Raw genomic sequence first — 19,310 nt, 5'->3', positions numbered from 1 at the left:
CAAGATACGGTGACAAAAGCATAAACTTATGCGCGCATCATAAATCTGCTTAAAATTTCTTCAACTTTGAAAAATGGCAGGTTTGCTGGAAAATGAAAATGTTTACCAGCGTTGCCAAATTTCAATAAGAATTTTAGAATTTCAAATATCTGTAATCCTTAGAAATTTTGGTCGAAAATACATGACTTTTGTACTATGTATATACTGTCAATCTTGACTAAACATTATAATATTGGTTAATCCTAAGCCTACATACTGATTTGGAAATGGCTAATAATAATCATTTTAGTATATTTTAATACTCCGCTATAATAAATTATTGCAGATAAATTTGTATGGCATCGTTGAATTTTACTCCCCTCACATTTAACCAATCACGTTCGAGAGGGGAAGCCAGGCCATTGTGCCGTATAAAAGCAAACTGCTTCTTCTCATCTTCCATCATTCTTTCTTGACCCATCGAGGGGATCACATAGAAGGAGAGCTAGCTAGTTTCTCCGTTTGCGTTTTCCATCAGTATGCTTTGGCAAGCGGAGCGCGGTGGTTGTCGGCTGTTACGCTCTCCTTCGTATCGTTGTACGCGGCGCCAGTGGAGCAATCAGCCAGTTCAAACTGGTGCGCGGCAACAACGAGGGCTTTCTTTTGCCCCGAGTTTGTGCAGCATCGCCATCGCAAAACCCCCATCGAAATCAACGCCACCGATGACGTTCTGGATTTGGTTGGCATAGCTAACGATTTTCACCTCATGCAACAATAGAACGATTATTGTGCAACAAATAAAATTAAACAGCCTTTCTAAGGGCTTCAAAAATGTTCCTCACAAAAGTGAATCGAATAATTTTCTTTTACGACGCGTCGGGTCACAAATATGTCAAAACCGGCTAAATCTTAAAACCGTAGCATAAACTTTGCAAGCGGAATATGTAGTGGACATATACTTGATTTTTGTAGCATCCTTGATATTTCCCAGCCAAATTTCAATGTGTGTTGTGTCCGCAAAAATTAAACATTTCTATGCCCATTTTTGCCACACAATCTAGAAGAAAACTGTATGATATCTAGAAATTCTTAGTTATATAATTACATATTGATAATTCCAGTGCACCAATTAGCAAAAGCTTAATGATTTGCATTTTTGAATGATCTGTTGGATTGCATCTGTTTAAATTCTTATAAAATGAACGGTTACCAAGAAAATTCTGTTGTAGGTAAAGATTTTTAAATGGTTTTGAAAAAATCGTTTATGGAAACATTTTAAAACCAACTACTACGCGGAACAAGTCTTGTCGCGTCCATTCTAAATTTCTATATATAAACCTGCAAAAGCAGAGAAGTTGTGCGAGAGGATTTGAAATCTGCATCAATTTTCTTCGCAAAATAATTACCTGTTAGCATCCAAAGAAATTCAAAGGTCTATCAAACTACAGTTGGCCCGCTGAAATTATTCTGCAAATTGACTCACTGTATTTCGAGAGCAACAACATAGTTTAATGAAAGAGAAACTAGTTACGACTACCAGTACCTGGGCTGCCCATAAATGGTGAACCAAGAAAACCTAGTGCTGGGCTAGTACACAGGTTTAAATAGTTCTGACGTTCGATTTGAATAGGTCGTATCTGTATAGGAATCCCAGCAAATTTACGACCTATTCAAATTGAACGGCAAAGTTCATAAGGAATGAATCGGATCGAAAATAATGATAAATAATAAAATCCACTATCAATTGCCGTCTACAATCAAACTAAACCAAACCAAAATTTCACATCACAGTCTTTATCAATGTTAATACAGCATTCAATAATCGAAACTAATGCATAAACGGACGTTATTCAACGTCAGACTTGCGGTCGTGTCTAGTATACAACCCATCCAACTTTTTAATGCGGCTCTGGCCTCCTGGAACGCTAACTTCCGCTCCTCCCTATCCGGGTGGTTTCTTGCTCTCTGGTAGCGTCTTCTGGCTCTTAGACAGGCAGCACGGAGGGTGCCGAGTCTCTCGTTCCACCAATGTGCAGGACGTCGTCTGTACCTAGGCTCCCGTTTTCGTGGCATTGTAGTGTCACATGCCCTTGTAATCACTCTTGTCAGATCTACCGCATCTAGATCTGGGTTGTCCCTGTCCACACGGAGTGCCTCGACGAAGAGGTCCCTGTCGAAGGCTTTAGTCTTCCATTTTCGCTCGCATGTTCTGTTTCTCTGCATGGCCGTAGGGTTCCGTTGGCCAACGCTGTAGCAGATCGCCTGGTGATCACTGTGGGTGTACTCTTCGCTTACTTTCCAGTTCATGGTGCTTGCCAGCGATGGACTGCAGAAGGTAATGTCGATGATCGACTCCCGCCCGTCTTTGTGTGTGTGTGTGTGTGTGTGTGTGTGTGTGTTTGTTTGTGTGTGTGTGTGTGTGTGTGTGTGTGTGTGTGTGTGTGTGTGTGTGTGTGTGTGTGTGTGTGTGTGTGTGTGTGTGTGTGTGTGTGTGTGTGTGTGTGTGTGTGTGTGTGTGTGTGTGTGTGTGTGTGTGTGTGTGTGTGTGTGTGTGTGTGTGTGTGTGTGTGTGTGTGTGTGTGTGTGTGTGTGTGTGTGTGTGTGTCTATGACGCTTTTGACATTTATTTTGGGCGGCCCGTCGGTTTTTTTCGACCAATTACACCGTTCAACACTATATTTTGTTACGGGATGAGAAAAAAATAACAGGGGTTTGGAACCATAGAAGTGTCATAGTGAAAGAATTTTTGAAAAATATTGGATTGGGCCTTCACAGTTTAAAACCGAAGTTTGCATGGAGAACTTGGGGTGTTCAATTGAAATGTGCATTAGAAAGGCGTTAGACAATAATGAAACTAACCAAAATACCGAAAACGCCTAAAAATATGCACGGCACGTTCCAATGCACATATCAGTTGAACACCCCAAGTTCTCTATACAAACTTCGATTTTAAACTGTGAAGACCCGGTCCAATATTTTTCAAAAATTCGTTCACTATGACACTTCTAGGGTCCCAAACCCCTGTTATTTTTTTTGGGGCCGGGTCACAACGTCCGAGGCCATACAGTCCCGGACATTAAGTCGCGTTTTTTTGCGAAATAGCGTCCAAAAGTTTGGATGCGTCATAATATCCTATGTGCCTTCTTTCCTTGGACTTCGTGGCGTATCTGCAAGTTCGGACGTTATGCCCCGGAAAAATGCGCCATAAAGTCCTGGGACTTTATGGCCTCGGACGTTATGATACTGCGCCATTTTTTTTATCATCCCATAAGACCAAACTTTGTAAAATTTTGTCGAGCAGTGTTATTGTTGGATCGGCCTCCGGTGGTAGCTGGTAGAGGCCTTGCTTTACAGCTGCTATTACGATGTGACTACAAACGTTAGAGACGAACCAGCCAAGGGCTGAAAGTCTCTCTAATAAAGACAAATCAATCAATCAATACAAACGTTATTTAAAAAAAAAATCCTGCATGTGCAGTTACACTGCATGTAGTTTTTATCCGGCATAGAAACCCGGTGAATTGTATTTAAGTCTACCTTGTAATCTTCGAACGTAGTGTACTTTGGTACCATGAAACGTCGAATTTCATTCATGCTCACCTCCTCTCTTTCGCTTCCGGGTATATACATGTAAACGTGTATTCCACAGTGCACGGGTTTTGCTGTTTTTTCACTGTTCAAGAAACGCCATGCTTCTCGCTGTTCTTGTATTACAAAAACTCGATCGCGGTGAACTACCCTGGCCGGATCACCGTACATTTCAACCAATCCTAGTAGCAATGTTTTGAATGTTGCTAAAGTCTGTTTTTGTCTGTGCAGGGCGTTGTACTTGATTGATTTATTGATGGCTTCGACAGCATTATTTGTGAACGGCACGCCCAGGGGCAAAGGCCTCGTGCCATCCCGCAAAGTTGGAATTGTTCACGTATTTCGCGAAGAAATCTGTAAAACCTGGAACGCTGTCATAGTCAGTCATAAACAACTGCACAGCACTCTCATAGTGTTTTTGTGTGGGTGCGATTTGAAGCTTATCAATGCCGTCGCTAATGGATAATTGGTGGTCTGCCTGAATCTTTAATTTTTGAAAATATTTTTTTCAAATTTTGTCTCAGCTGGAAATAACAATTTATTGTTTTGATGCCTCCAAACACCATACACCATACATTTTCGATTATAAAGTTTGCAATGCAGATATTTTAAGGATCATTAAGTAAACTATTGAAGGGTTGTTTTTCAATTTTATAATGCGCATCTAATAAAAATAATGTTGCAATAACCTTTTGCCATATTTTTCGGTGCTTGAAGGTGGTTTAGAAACCCAGTGAGGTTGCTATATCGAAATTATTGCAAAATACATGCTCATGTGAGCGTACGAGCAATTTTAAAAAATGTGTGTTTCCAACACAGTGCCTGTGCGGCATGGATTTTTACTAAAAATGTGCAGGCCGAACACATTTTTGGGCGTGGCCGTTTTTGCGTGAAAAAATTTCAGTAGAGCGGAATGTTTTTCGATTTTCACAAGGTTGATGATTTGAAATCGATTTTTGTTCTATTTTTAAGTAAAGTCGCTCACTTCACAAATCTCATTCTCAATGCTCCGATTGAGCTGAATTTTTTACTGTAACTCGCCTACGTATGATAAATACACGATGAAAAAGAATTTTTAAGTTGTTTTTTCTTATTGAAAAAAAAAAATACATTTCTTCAAATATTTTTGGAAATTTTGATAAAATTTAAGGAGATCGTCCCCAAAACTCGTCAATATCTTGAGTTTCATCAATCTGACGTAAAGCCTGCACCACAGAGAACAGACATCCAAGTCCAGATCCGAAACTGTGTAAGGAATTTAACGGCTATTTAAAATCGGCAACACAAGTGGCAATAGCGTGGCGCTGCAATCGGTTAATTTCCCATACTAATTAAATTGACCACTTGAAATGTTTCAATTCACCACTGACTGTGGCAATATGGTGTTTGGTGGCGTTAGTGTTGTCATCGTGTATTGGTTTGCAACCTTACACAAGTAAAGATTCAAATCCTTACACAACTTTCCAAATGAAATTTGTTCTAGCCTGGATGTCTGTTCTCTGTGCCTGCACTGAGATGATCGAATGGTATTATATTCAGTTTTTAATTTATGGAAAAATATTTAAAGTTGGTTGAACAAAACGCAAGATGTTTGAATTTTATTAAATTCCATATTTTAAAAAGTTGTAAATTTTTTGAAGCACGGTTTCGAAATCAGCGCTAAATTGTGCTTGAAAAATGTTGGTCGTTGACAGAAGTTCACGACTTTCGTTTTATTTTGTAAACTAGTGTAATCGATATTAAGAATTATCTACTTCTATTAGCTCTTCGGCACAAGACATACATCACCGTGCCTGTGCAAATAACATACATAGTCACTGATTCTTCATTAGGGCCTAACTGACATTTTCAATTTCTCTTCATCGATCCTCTCTTTGTGTTATTACGGAGAGTGTATTAAGTTTTCCAAAGATTTTTTGGTTGAAATGCGAAGACGACGACTACATCTTGCTCTAGAAACAAAACTAATAAAGATTTTATTTGTTTTGATCACGTTATTAGCGAAAGAGAGAGTCAACGAAGAGAAATCGATCAAGTCAGTTAGGCCCTTAAGAAAAATCATTGTCATGTCCAAGTTATATTTTGTACCCTAGTTAGCCTCGATTCAGCCTCAGTTTTTAATATGCTGTTGTAGGGTTCTTCAAAGCTAACTACAAATCGACCGAAGCTGAAGATTTGGTGCCTTCGATCGGAAAATACAGCATCGCATACGAAAGAGTGACACAAAACCACCGTGGTTCGGGTATTGGCAAAGTGATTGTGTAAATTGAGCACACATAACGGTACCGTAACCCGGGGTATCATTGATCAGCGGGGTAACATTGATCGGCTTGACCCACCTCGGGAAATGTTCAAACAAGCATTTTAAATTGAATCAGTTTCTGCTATCAAATGGTATAAATAATCTGCTGTTATTTAGCTATTAAATGACATGTAAATCTTGAAAATTGAATTTCATAAACATTGAAACAAGGGCCCATATAGCCGAGGCGGTAAACGCACGGGTATTCAGCATGACCATACTGAGGGTGACGGGTTCGATTCCCGGTCGGTCCAGGATCTTTTCGTAAAGGAAATTTCCTTGACTTCCTTGGGCATAGAGTATCTTCGTGCCTGCCACACGATATACGCATGCAAAATGGTCATTGGCAGAGGAAGCTCTCAGTTAAAAACTGTGGAAGTGCTCATAGAACACTAAGCTGAGAAGCAGGCTTTGTCCCAGTGAGGACGTTACGCCAAGAAGAGGAGAGAGGAGAGGAAACATTGAAATAAATCGATTTTTCCATAGCTGAGTTTCGTAACGCAGCGAGATACATTGTCAAACATATATGCAATATGCATGGCATGAATACTAGATACAATATGAGGTTTGAAATCACTGTATTACTTCGATATGATATCCTAGAGATGGATTTATTAAACAAAACCTTTATGAAAATGCTCTGTTTCAGTAAAATAGGGTAAACAATATAATTTGGACATGTATATAACTTGGACATGCACTGCGATGTATGTCTTGTTCCGTAGAGCTAATAAAAGTAGATACTTCTGAATATCGATTGTTGGATCAAATAGACCCTATTCTGATGACTTACGTTGAAAATAAGCTCAACAATTAAGAATTTGCTTTAAAATTATCGAAAATGTAAAATGTTTCACTTTGGCACAAATGTCCCGAATGGAGGATAACGTGCCTCTGGAGCCGGCCTTCTAATACATGGGGATGCTGTGCGATTGCATACTTGGAGGCGTATTCTGTGGTTCTGGCGATATTTCCTCGATTTTAACAAAAAACTGTAAAAGTTATCAAAATAGATGCCTGTTAAGCGGAAAAACTAGGGGTGGGTAATGTCTGAGACATAACCGCAATGTTGACGTAGGACAAAGGCTGGAATGAGGTTCCGACTTTTATATATTAAAATGGGCCCTTTAATTTGAAGTCTTAAATCAGCTGATTTTTCGTGTCATTGTTGTCCGACCTTCGTAAATAAATGCATAACGAATTTATCACATAACGTCGGTTTCCTGCAATAGGGGCACAACTCAAAATATGTCATTTTTGAGATTTTGATGGCAAATGATGAAAAACTATGTAAAATTTCATCTCACAAAGACCCGTTCCAAAATTCGATGAGAAACGCGAGATTTGGGCATTTTCACCAATTTTCCGCAGTAAGGGCACAACTCAAAATCAGTCAATTTTTTCAATAGTCGTTGAAAAATAGTTGTCAAAAATTCATGAAACAGATAGTCCTTCAGCCCCTTTCAATGATACAACAATCAAAATTTGTTTAAATACATTTGTCAAATGATGAGAGAAATAAGTGAATTTGCAGGAGGTGCTTCATGATTGCCAATTTTTAAACGCTTATTCTGAAAATTCACATTTTTTGAGTTGTGCCCCTATTGCAGGAAACCGACGATAAAAGGCCAACACAATGTATGCTGGCAAAATTCAAATCGGCGGAGTGATGTGTTGATTAAAGTTGTTACCTATGTGATCCATTTCACTGAACGCATTCATAAGATGTTGATTAGTTAAACCTTCCGTAACTCGCGCCGTTGGCCATCACTTGAGGGTTGAGTATTATTTTATTTTGAAGATAAATGTTCAACCGTTGTTTGAAAGAATTTTCGTCGAAAGGAAAGAATGATTATAATATTGAAAGGCGTTAAGCCATAGCTTCCCAAACATCATATTGCGATCGCATCAATCATTAAAATAACTAAAATTGCCGCTATGAAATGAACAGATGGAGCCACCGTAGCCATGTGTATTTGACACAACTCAATTGCTGTTAACGAAATTTTAGATAATTTTGATTGCAGTTTCATGAAATATTCTAGATTCAACAATACGTTGTATAGTTACGCGAACAACAATTAGAGGCCGGCTATACTGTTGCTAAGTTTTCAGTCTGTCGCTTTTAATTATCCGATTCATAACTCTGGAGGAATAATTTTCACTGGTCCTGAAAAGGACCTTTTAAATAACAGGAGATTTCGGCAAGACAATTGAAAATTATCCGCACTGAATGCTGGAAGCCATCGAAAACTGCCATCGCTTACTGCCGTGGATGAGATTCCTGGTTCTATCAGCTAAATAGCCGAGAGTCATCGCAGGATTGGTGCGCAGCTGCGGAGGTGACATCCATTCCCTTTGACTGATTCAACGAAAATGATGGAAGAAAACAGAAGTCACTGTTTTTTTTTTCCCCTTGATTAGTAGATTAGGCTCCTCCCATTTGGCTGGCTTTCCAGTTTATTTCGTTTGCATGACCCGCCCCGAATGCTCCAGACGCATCAAGCAACTAACCAACCGAGAAATGAGCAAATTTTCATTGAACGGATTGGATAATTTCGATTCACCACCAGCGGGTAACCAAACGATCAACTTTTAAGCGCAAACCGACATTCGGTTCTTCAGATTTTTGCTCTAGAAAATTCTAGGTGTGGCTTCGTCATATATTCACCTTCGAACATTTTCGAAAAATGTTTAAACTTAATTTTAATTAAACAATGTCTCACGCAAAATAGTTCGGATAGAATAATGCGTTGTTAAATTCCGGGTGGAACCATTAGGCCATTAGTGACCGGCTTCATCATTATTGCTGGGCCACCAAGTATTCAATCTTTCACTTCTCAATTGCACCACACTTTTCTCGTTCGATGGAATGAAATTAGCTGATTCACAAACTCTTAAGGAATAATTAACGGTGGTCCTAAACAAGACCGTTTGATTAATTGACGATTTTAGGAACGAAATGGCATGAATTCACCATGTCACGCAATGCGTGTTGGTTTTCTCCGTGCTGAATGATAAACGCCACCGAAAACTGGACCGCCGTGGATTACAATAATGACCAGTTTCACTATTGCTGGCAACGATGCTCTGTCTTTTGCTTTTTGGTTGCACTACATCTCGATCGATGTTGGAAATTATCCAATTAACTCTTGAGGAATCATTTTCGATGGTCCTGAAAAGGACCGGTTTGAATAATGGACGATTTTGATGCATTCACCATGGCATGCAATGCATGTTGGCTTTCGCTGCGGAGTGCGGAGAATGCTGGACGCCGTCGAAAATTGGCCCACCGCCGCTGCCATGGATGCGATTCCAAGTGCTATCATCTGCACGATATCCGAGAGTAGTCGCTGGGTTGTTGTGCTGCTGCCTTGCTGGAGGTGACATCCACCTCCAACCTCCTTGACTGATCCAACGAAAATGACGAAAGAAAACAGAGAACACTGCTTTTATACCCCTAGATTGGCAGATGAAGCTCCTCCCATTCGGCTGGCTTTTCAGTTAATTTCGTTTGCATGACCCGCCCCTTATGCTCCAGACGCATCAAACGATTAATCAACCGAGAAATGAGAAAATTTCCATTGAACGGATAATGTAACCAAAATATTAGATGATTTAGATCATTTTAATTTGGAAAATGTTAGAATTGAAACATTTTTCACGCAAAATGGCCCGGATATGATAATGCGTTGCCAAAGTCCGGGTGGAACAATTAGACGTCATAATTGTTGCTGGCTGAGTCACAGCATTCAAAATCATTCACTTTTTGGTTGTATTACACTTTTCCTGTTCGTTGGAATTGAATTTTCCGATTCACAGCTCTTGAAAAATCATTTTCGATGGTCCTTAAAAGGACCGTTTGGATAATGAATAATTTTAGGAAGAAAATTAAATGAATTCACTATGCCACTATGCGTGTTTGTTTTCTCCGCACTAAATGCTGAACGCCACCGAAAACTGGCCCGCCGCTTGCTGCCGTGCATGCGATTAATGACCGGTTTTGCTTTTGCTGAGAAACGCCGCTCTGTCCTTGCTTTGCACTAGGTTCACCTTTCTCGATCGAGGGTGGAAATTCATCCAATTAACTCTTGAGAAATCTTTTTCGATGGTCCTGAAAAGAACCGTTTGAATAATGTACGATTTTGATGAATTTACAATGCCACGCAATTCGTGTTGGTTTTCTCCGCGCTCAACGCTAGACGCAATCGAAAACTGGCCCGCCGCTTGCTGTTGTGAATGAGATTCCTGGTGCTATCAGTACGATAGCCAAGTGTCGTCGCTGAGTCGATGTGCCGCTGCCCAGCTCGAGGTGTCACCTCGACGGTGGTCGAAATGGAACTGACGATCAGCTCTCGCATGATCGCATTCCTTCCTGCATCGTAGTTGCCCCCACGATGCGCACCAATCAGAGAGCGTTGGTATACTGAACGAGAAAATTTGTCCGCTACCCATATTTATAGATTTCAGCGATTTCAATGTCTAACTTTAAAACAACTTTTCAACTATTTATCAATGATTTTTAGGTTCACCGAATATTACAAATTGAACGCGGGAGTTTCATCTCTCGGATAACGGGATTTGTTTATCATTTCGTTCAGTGGGAAAGGTACTGTGAGCGTTTAAAATCTTTCACTCAAACGTAACGCTCTTGGTTTCATAAATTTTGAAATGACACCGGGTATAGAAAACAGAGACGTAGTCCTACGTCAAAATTTGATTATTTACACGAAAATATTTGTTAATTTATTCTACTTTCATTATAAGGCAGTATTCATGGCTAAACATGAAGATAATTGCCCTGTCCAAATTATACATATATACCTGAGGGTGTCCAAAACATATATTCGGTGTCCAAAATGTAATTCTAACAGTCGATTGGAAATTGTGAATTTCTCAGCTTAAAATGCGTTCGTTAAGCTTTTTATCACCAGGAACGCAAAGTACAATCATATTATAAGCGTTATAGTAACTTTGCAAAATAATCAATTTCTTTCTAAGGAAGCTAGGGGACGATTTTTCCAACGTTGTCCTCAGCCTGTCCAAAATACATGAATTACCCTACTCAAAGTTCGGATAAATATTAACCGTACCAAAAGTGAACTTCATTTGAACTTCGGCGACAGCGGGGCCGGGGAGAAGTTCTCATTCAATTAAATCACTCGGAAATCGAGCGCAGCAGCCACAGCTTGTGTTAATTTCACAAGTACACTTTGTTTCACTATAATATTTCAACATACTTACTTGTAATCAACTCAAAGCACCCGTAATGTGTGGCTCAAAGGCTGCCCCCGCAGCGAAAAACTGTTCTGCCCAGGATTCCGCCGGAGTTTTTCGGCTGCGGATAAAAGTCTTCCAGCTTTGCTGGATGTTTCAACCCCGTCTCACTTGTCGCACCAGCATGCCGGTAATCGACGCGATCGTTGTCACTTAAAACTTATAAACTTTTCTGAATGATTGGCACTGGCACTAATTTATTGCTTTGCACTTGTTTCAATTACGAACCAAAACAAACTGAAAATGTCAAACTATGTAAGTTCACAAGAAGTTCCACGTAAACTTCTTTCGAACCTTCGGCTTGAAGTTCAGAGAAAGTTCACACGCGAACCTGATTGAGCTCTACTAAATGATATCAGCACATTGAGTAAAATCCCGCAGTGCCTAACAACACATACCTGGAGTAGTGGTTAGGCGCCGGCTTTCAACGAGGAGAACCCGAGTTCAATTCTCAGTAAGTAAAAAAACATTAAAAATTATTTCAAGGTATTAGTCAATTTGGATTACACATGTACTAATGTTTCATGATAATAAATTACTTTTGAGGATTAATTTATTTTTTTTTTTATTTTTTTTTGAAGCTTATTTTTAAGCTGAATTGCGTTTCTTTCAGCGACACAAGTGTACTTTTTGCGAACTCAGGTTCGGTAAATTACTTAAAAACTAGGAGTGGGTAATGTCTGAGACATAACCGCAATGTTGACGTAGGACAAAGGCTAGTTCAAGAGTTCTTTCGTTTTGAAGAGAAATGATCCATTTACTCTTCTACGAGAGAATTTTCATCGAGCGGATAAAATTATTAGATAATTGTACGGCGTAAGATAGATCCTTTTAATTGAATTTTAACGTGAAACTCATTCGACAATACGTTGTTTTCATCTGGGAAGAACAGTGGCCGACTTCACTATTGCTGAACTAATAAGCTAAGTCTGTCGCTTTTAATTATCCGAATCATAACTCTTTAGGTATCATTTTCGCTGATCCTGGAAAAGACCGTTTAAAAAACGGAAGATTTTGACGAGACAATTGCATAAATTCATCACGCAATGCGAGTTGATTTTACCCATACTGAATGCGGACGTTTGCTGTCGGATATGAGATTCCTGGTGCTGCCACCTCGATAGCCGAGAGTCATCGCTGAGTTTGTCTGCAGCTGTCTAGATGGGAGGTGACTTCTCCCTTCTCCTTGACTGATCCAAGGAAAATGACGAAAGATAACAGAGGAAACAGCTGTTATGCCCCTAGATTAGCAGATGAAGCTCCTCCCATTCGGCGGGTTTTCAGGGTTAATTCCGTTTGCATGACCCGTCCACATTGTGTCAGACGCTTCAAACGACTAATCCACCTTTCTTGAGACAAGATCAAATCGAACGTATAAACTAATCGAAGTATTGAATAGTTAAGGTCATTTTAATTCGATAAATATTAGAATGAAACAATTTTTCAGGCACATTGCCGAATAAGATAATGCGTTGCTAAATTTCGTGTAGAAAGATTAGTGATCGATTTTGCTGTTGCTGAGCCACCATTCAACCATTCACTTTTCGAATGCACCACACTTTTACCGATCGATGGATTATATCCGAAAATTATCCGATTCATAACTCTTATGGAATAATTTTCTCTGGTCCTGAAAAGGTCCTTTCAAATAACGGTTGATTTTAGAAAGACAATTGAAAATTATCCGCACTGAATGCGGGAAGCCATCGAAAACTGCCGCCGCCTGCTGCCGTGAATGACATTCCTGGTTCTATCAAATAGATAGTCGAGAGTCGTCGCTGTGTTGGTGCGCAGCTACCCAGCTGCGGAGGTAACTTCCATTATCCTTGCCGGGCCCACCGCTTACATCCGTGGTCAGTGGATGGGATTCCTGGTGCTATTACTCGTCGCAGTTGACGTGCTGTGCTGCTGCTGCTGGGCTGGAGGTGACGCCAACCTCCTTGACTGATCCAACGAAAATGACGAAAGAAATCAGAGGGAACAGCTTTTATGCCCCTAGATTAGCAGATGAAGCTCCTCCCATTCTGCTGGCTTTCCAGTTTGTTTCGATTGCATGATCCGCCCCGCATGCTTCAGACGCTTCTAACGATTTTCAACCAAGAACTGAGAAAAAAAATCATTTAACAAATAAAGTAACCAAAACATAGAAAGATTTAGATCATTTCAATTCGAAAAATGCTAGAATTAAACAAGGGATCGTTCTTAAATTACGGCACGCAAAAAATAGTCATTTTCAACCCCTCCTCATCCCTATGTCACACTTTTTGTATGGGACCTCTGAAATTTTTGTATGGGTCGTCACACTTTGCTGACCTCTCCCTTTAAAACGTGACGTAATTTATGGACGCTCCCCAATGTTTCACGAAAAATGGTCCTGATAGGACAATGCAGGGCCCATATAGCCGAGGCGGTAAACGCACGGGTATTCAGCATGACCATACTGAGGGTGACGGGTTCGATTCCCGGTCGGTCCAGGATCTTTTCGTAAAGGAAATTTCCTTGACTTCCTTGGGCATAGAGTATCTTCGTGCCTGCCACACGATATACACATGCAAAATGGTCATTGGCAGAGGAAGCTCTCAGTTAATAACTGTGGAAGTGCTCATAGAACACTAAGCTGAGAAGCAGGCTTTGTCCCAGTGAGGACGTTACGCCAAGAAGAGGAGAGAGGAGGACAATGCGTTGCTAAATTCTGGGTGGAACGATTAGTGGCCGGAATTCAATCATTCATTTTTCGATTGAACCACACTTTTCTCGATTGATGGAATGAAATTATCTGATTTACAACTCTTAAGGAATCATTTTCGGTGGTCCTGAAAAGGACCGTTTGATTAATTGACGATATTAGGAACGAAATGGCATGAAAACATCATGTCACGCAATGCGTGTTGGTTTTCTCCTTGCTTAATACAGGATGCCACCGAAAACTGGTATGTCGCTTTCTGCCATGGATGAGATTCCTGATGCTATCCGCACGATAGCCGAGAGTTGCGGCTGGGTTGATGTGCCACTGTTCAGCTGTGGAGGTGACATCCACCCTGCCTGACTGATCCAACGAAAATGACGAAAGAAATCAGAGGGAACAGCTTTTATGTCCCTAGATTGGCAGATGAAGCTCCTCCCATTCGGCTGGCTTTCAAGTTTATTTCGTTTGCATGTCCCGCCCCGCATGCACCAGACGCTTGAAATGGTAAATCAACCGAGAAATGAGAAAATTTTCATTTAACGAATAAAGTAACCAAAATATTGGAAGATTTAGATCATTTCAATTCGAAAAATGGTTTAATCAAACAATGTTTCACGATAAATGGTCTGGATAGGATAAAGCGTTGCTAAATTCCTGATGGAACCATTAGTGGCCGGCATCATTATTGTTGCGGGGCCACAAAGCATACAAACTTTCACTTTTCCGTTGCACCACACTTTTACCGAGCGATGGAATGAAATAATCTGATTCACAACTCTTCAGGAATAATTTTGTATGGTCCTGAAAAGAACCGTTTGAATATTGAACGATTTCAGACAGAAAATTGACATGAATTCATCATGCCACGCAATGCGTGTTAGATTTCTCCGTACTGAATGCTGAACGCCGTCGAAAATTGGCTCGCCGCTTGCTGCCGTGGATGAGATTAGTGATCGCCTTCACTGTTGCTGAACCACCACCAAGAATTCAATCTTTCACTATTTGGTTTCACTTCACTTTCTCGGACGATGCAGGAAATTTATCCAATTAACTGGACGCCGTTGAGAATTAGCCTGTCGCTTGCTGACCTGGATGTTCTTGCTGATGCTATCAGCAATGCGCCGCCGTCAATCAATCCGTGTAATGACCGAGCCCCGAGGAAAAGCGACGCAACTCGCAAATTCGTTGTGCCGGATCTTTCTTTGGTGGGTTTTGCTGCTGACTCTGCCACCACCGCCGATTCCTTCCTTGGTCTGCAGCGTTAGACGGTTAGAAGGCGAATGTGCAACAGCACCCTTGCCGACATCCACCGACGCCGAGTCGACACGGCCGTCAAAGAATAATGAGCGAAAACGCAAACGAAGAAAGTGGGCAGCTCTCGTTCGATGCGTTCACCTCGAGACGACAAAGACAAATGAGGGAAGATGCGAAGAAGCAGTAGCTTTTATATTCGACGGGAGCGTCCAAAATGTGCTCGATCGTGTTTGGCTGGAATAAACATGGGTTTACTTTTCCCAATTTTTCAATAGTTTGTTATTGAAAAACAGCTAATGTTATTATTGGACATAATTGGTGTAAAGATTTGCAATCGATTGGTGCCAAAATTTTGAAAATTCAACGAGAAATGCCTGAGTTATTAACGCTCAAAATCTCCACTTCAAACGTAACGCGGCCGATTTCTGAAAATTAAGAATGACACCCGGTATAGAAAAGAGAGACGTAGTCCTACGTCAAAAGTGAGCTGAATAGAATGCTATTCATCTTCCTTCGAATAGCTGATTAAGCCCAAACATGCTGTTTTATCCGAACTTTTGGTTGCTTGGGTGTGCATTGGTGGTTTTGGAAGCGAAAGTGGCTCCGTTGAAGCCGTTATCAGTTCCGCGTTTGGAACTGCAGGCGGCTGTTATGGGAAGCCGCATAATGAAGTCTATTGTCGACAGTCATTCGATTAAAATCCAGAGGAGATTCATCTGGACCGATTCCAACACTGTTCTACTGTGGATACCGTCTGACGCTAGAAAGTACCGACAATACGTTGCTGTGCGTGTAGGCGAAATTCTGGACGAGACCAAGGTGCAGGAATGGAGATACGTACCGTCGGAGCTCAATGTGGCGGACGATGCGACCAAATGGAAGGGAGCACCGGATCTACGACCAATCAATCTTTGGTTCTCAGGTCCAGAATTTTTGTATAAACCGGAGAATCAGTGGCCACAGCAGGAGGTGCAGTACGTCGAAATTTCGGAAGAATTACGCGCAGTTAATTTTCACCAAGAAGTTACCAGTGTCAGCTTCATCGATTGTCAACGGTTCTCTAAATGGGAACGCCTCTTACGGTCGGCTTCGTACGTCTTTATGTTCATTAGACGATGTCGCAACGTACCGGGATCATCTCAGATGTCAAAGGGATTGGATCAGCAAGGTTTCAAACGGGCGGAATGTGCGTTGTGGCGATTGGCGCAAGAGGATGAATATGCAGAAGAGCTGAAGCAAATAAGAGCTGGAAATGAAAGTGGAGTTCAAAAGAACAGTCCCTTGAGAAAGCTGTCTCCGTTTATCGGCGAAAATGGACAACTTCGCTTGGGAGGTCGCATCGGTGCTTCACTCTTCGCAGCATTCGATGCGAAGTATCCAGTTATCCTGCCAAAAGGGCACCGTATTACCGAACTTGTCATCGACACCACAGATTGTTTGGGCATCAGAACGGAGAAACTATGATAAACGAATTGAGACAAAAATTTAATATCTCCAACATGCGAGCGGAAGTGCGCAAGGCTGCTAAGCGTTGTCAATGGTGCCGCACCTACAAAGTTCGACCGCAAATTCCACAGATGGCGCCACTGCCTGAAGAGCGCGTGACACCGTTTGTTAGACTGTTCACGATGATCGGAATAGATTATGTTGGTCCTTACTTGATCAAAATCGGTAGAAGTTTGGTGAAACGGTGGGCCGTGCTATACACCTGCCTCACTATAAGGGCGGTACACTTAGAGATAGCAGCGTCCCTATAAACCGAGTCGTGCATGCTGGCACTTCGCAGATGTGTGGCCAGACGTGGAGCACCGAACCAGATTTATACCGATAACGGAACCAACTTCGTCGGTACTGAACGGGAACTGGCAAGGCAACTTAAAGAAGTCAATCAGCAGATGTCGGAGAGTTTCACGAACGCGAACACGAGGTGGAACTTCATTCCGCCGGCCTCTCCGCACATGGACGGTGCGTGGGAGAGACTGGTCCGGGCCGTAAAGGCGGCTATGAACTCGATCAAACATACAAGGACTCCAACAGAGGAGGTGTTTCACACCGTTATATGTGAAGCCGAGTCCATGGTCAACTCGCGACCATTAACATATATGCCACTGGAAGGTTCGGATCAGAAGGTTCTTACTCCGAACCATTTTCTCCTTATGAATTCAGAGGGAGTGACGCAAACTGAGAAATCGCCGTCGGAGGAAAGAGGAACTCTACGCAGCAACTGGAGACTTTGTCAACACATATGCTACCAACAATAACGCAAAGGACTAAGTGGTTTGTTGAAGCAAAGGCGTTAGAAGTAGGTGATGTCGTTTTCATTGTAGATGGCAGTGCCAGGAATCGCTGGACTCGAGGTAGAGTAACAGCAGTATTTCCCGGAAAAGATGGCCGAATCAGGCAAGCAGAAGTGCGAAGCAATTCTGGAACACTTCGCAGATCCGTCGCAAAACTAGCGGTTATGGACGTCCTTTCAGAAGGTAAAGCTGATGAACGGAGCAGCTTTACGGGGCCGGGAATGTTGGAGTGAACCACTAAACGCACCACGGTTTCACGAAAGGTAGATAGGTCACTCAGTTGCGATATGGTTACTGCCGAGCGTATGCGGGCAAAAGATATTTTTCATGTTTGCCCCAACCCATCATAAACCCTTTTTAAAAAACTATGTTTTTTTAAAAGAAAAAACTAGGGGTGGGTAATGTCTGAGACATAACCGCAATGTTGACGTAGGACAAAGGCTGGAATGAGGTTCCGACTTTTATATATTAAAATGGGCCCTTTAATTTGAAGTCTTAAATCAGCTGATTTTTCGTGTCATTGTTGTCCGACCTTCGTAAATAAATGCATAACGAATTTATCACATAACGTCGGTTTCCTGCAATAGGGGCACAACTCAAAATATGTCATTTTTGAGATTTTGATGGCAAATGATGAAAAACTATGTAAAATTTCATCTCACAAAGACCCGTTCCAAAATTCGATGAGAAACGCGAGATTTGGGCATTTTCACCAATTTTCCGCAGTAAGGGCACAACTCAAAATCAGTCAATTTTTTCAATAGTCGTTGAAAAATAGTTGTCAAAAAATCATGAAACAGATAGTCCTTCAGCCCCTTTCAATGATACAACAATCAAAATTTGTTTACATTTGTCAAGTGATGAGAGAAATAAGTGAATTTGCAGGAGGTGCTTCATGATTGCCAATTTTCAAACGCTTATTCTGAAAATTCACATTTTTTGAGTTGTGCCCCTATTGCAGGAAACCGACGATAAAAGGCCTACACAATGTATGCTGGCAAAATTCAAATCGGCGGAGTGATGTGGTGATTAAAGTTGTTACCTATGTGATCCATTTCACTGAACGCATTCATAAGATGTTAATTAGTTAAACCTTCCGTAACTCGCGCGGTTGGCCATCACTTGAGGGTTGAGTATTATTTTATTTTGAAGATAAATGTTCAACCGTTGTTTGAAAGAATTTTCGTCGAAAGGAGAGAATGATTATAATATTGAAAGGCGTTAAGCCATAGCTTCCCAAACATCATATTGCGATCGCAACAATCATTAAAATAACTAAAATTGCCGCTATGAAATGAACAGATGGAGCCACCGTAGCCATGTGTATTTGACACAACTCAAGTGCTGTTAACGAAACTTTAGATAATTTTGATTGCAGTTTCATGAAATATTCTAGATTCAACAATACGTTGTATAGTTACGCGAACAACAATTAGAGGCCGGCTATACTGTTGCTAAGTTTTCAGTCTGTCGCTTTTAATTATCCGATTCATAACTCTGGAGGAATAATTTTCACTGGTCCTGAAAAGGACCTTTTAAATAACAGGAGATTTCGGCAAGACAATTGAAAATTATCCGCACTGAAAGCTGGAAGCTATCGAAAACTGCCATCGCTTACTGCCGTGGATGACATTCCTGGTTCTATCAGCTAAATAGCCGAGAGTCATCGCAGGATTGGTGCGCAGCTGCGGAGGTGACATCCATTCCCTTTGACTGATTCAACGAAAATGACGGAAGAAAACAGAGGTCACTGCTTTTATTCCCCTTGATTAGTAGATTAGGCTCCTCCCATTTGGCTGGCTTTCCAGTTTATTTCGTTTGCATGACCCGCCCCGAATGCTCCAGACGCATCAAGCAACTAACCAACCGAGAAATGAGCAAATTTTCATTGAACGGATTGGATAATTTCGATTCACCACCAGCGGGT

This window comes from Aedes albopictus, chromosome 3 (genome assembly GCF_035046485.1).
Source record: "Aedes albopictus strain Foshan chromosome 3, AalbF5, whole genome shotgun sequence".
Classification (NCBI taxonomy): Eukaryota; Metazoa; Arthropoda; class Insecta; order Diptera; family Culicidae; genus Aedes; species Aedes albopictus.
The sequence above is the reverse complement of the archived record's forward strand: the minus strand, read 5'-3'. Positions refer to the sequence as shown.